The following is a 1,928-nucleotide window of genomic DNA, read 5'->3' on the forward strand; positions in this document are numbered from 1 at the left end:
GGGGGGGGGGTATCCCAGCAGAAAAGCGATCCTGAAGGAACTCCTGCACTGAATCAATCAGGCAGCTAACTGGGTCCAACTGTTGTTCTCTGCACCACAAAGTGAAGAGTCTCAATTTCAAAGCGTACTCTTGTCCTCATGGAGATAGCTCTAGAATTAAGAATAGTCTCAACAATCAACCAACAAGAACCAAGTTTTTTTCCACATCACTAGGGAACAAAGGCATCTGTGCATATAACCCCAATGATGCGAAATGGGTTGCCCCTTGGGGAAAACTCCTTGGTCTTGATCCACCACTGTCTCATGTACAGCAGGAATCACTTTGGACGCAGCTGCCAAGAGTCCCAACAGTCTTTGGAACTATTTCATAGTGACAGCTTGGGCTAGCCTGATCTAGCCTAATGCTGAGAGAACCAACTGAATACGAGCAGGAGACTGACATGCCTGCATCAAAGTTGAGTCCTATATCCACCCTAGAAAAGTGGTTCTCTGTAGTGGAAAAAGCACACTCTTCTTAGAGTTCAGCCTTAACCCCAAGCATCTCATGTGGGCAAGAGCAACATCTCAATGCTGAGCCGTCATTTCCTTAGGATGAGCTAGAATTAGCCAGTCATCGATATAGCTGAGTACACGGATGCCCTGGAGTCGCAAAGGAGCCAGTGCTGCATCCATGCACTTCGTCATTGCGTGGTGTGTCAAGATTAGGCCGAATAGAAGAACCCGAGATCGATAAGCTTTGCCAATGAAAGAAGTAGTGAAGTGAAGTCACTTCTTCTTCACTTCACTTCACTTCACTTCACGTCAGTTCTGAGCTAACCTCAGCTAAACAATGACACTATTATTTTTATTTATTTATTTATTTATTTACAGTAGCTGCTTTACAGCAGAATTGGTCTATGTTTGCATCTTTGAATATATACGGTGAAATTTATCCTAAATTTATCCTTTTACATTTATCCTAAACGCCTACTTACTGTTCGACTCACAATGACAGAGCACAAAGGCGTTCCCATCGGAGTATATTGAGACTCTGAAAGATGCAAACAAACAAACAATAAATAAATAAATAAAAGGCCAAACAAATATATAAATTACTTGAAACTATTTATATTCTATTTATTTATTTATTTTTATCCCCTTGATATGTTTTCTTTCTTTTTATTTCCTTTGATGCTAATATGATAATGTGAGTACATTGCATAAATCCTCATCCTCTTTATATTTCTATGTAAATGTTCTTGTTCTCATGTGTAAATATCAAAGAAATTCTGATTTTCCATTTCATGACCCCTTTAAATTCCTGTTTGTTTATGTATGTATGTGGGTCAAAGACGAAAAAGGGTTTAAGCATAAAAACAATAAGTGTAATACTGCATTAAATTGTTGCTGTTTTTCCCCATTTTTTTTAAAGTTTTCTGTTTAATTTAATTGCAATTTTGTTTTTGTTTTTCTGAGCAAAAAATAAATATCATACATTTTTCCCTGATTTACAGAAGAGACCCACTAAAATGTCATTCAGTGTAACAATCTTGTCAGGCATATTTACAACAAAAATCAATTTATGACGTATTAAAAAACTAATTACTTTCACCCCAAATACTAATTAGTTGTAATTTTACATTTCTAAAATTTGCCACTATCCTGAGTTTTGCCCATTTGTCAGTAAGAATTTTTTACTCATTTATAATGAGCACACTCGCACCCTAAAGAGAGCAGCCCGGAAAATGGAGCGCAGCTGCCAATAAAATTTAATATTCTCCCTTATTCGTTTATATATTTTAATATGTACATGTCAGAATAAGCATGTTGTTTGAATTTTTACATAAATAATGTGTTACACTGAACGACAATGTAACATTATTTCAACCAAATTTTGACATTTTATCCTCCAAAAACTTATTTGAAACCTTAAAAGTAGACACTTTAAT

At 36.1% G+C, this 1,928-nt stretch overlaps 1 protein-coding gene across 1 annotated transcript in view; it reads left to right on the forward strand.

Annotated features, from left to right (window-relative positions):
* The window catches only part of LOC107738449 (receptor-type tyrosine-protein phosphatase beta-like), a 53,308-nt gene that overhangs the window by 22,355 nt on the left and 29,025 nt on the right, over nucleotides 1-1,928 (forward strand). The gene's annotated exons all lie outside the window — the stretch shown is intronic.

This window comes from Sinocyclocheilus rhinocerous, unplaced genomic scaffold (genome assembly GCF_001515625.1).
Source record: "Sinocyclocheilus rhinocerous isolate Xijiao unplaced genomic scaffold, SAMN03320098_v1.1 scaffold2993, whole genome shotgun sequence".
Lineage (NCBI taxonomy): Eukaryota > Metazoa > Chordata > Actinopteri > Cypriniformes > Cyprinidae > Sinocyclocheilus > Sinocyclocheilus rhinocerous.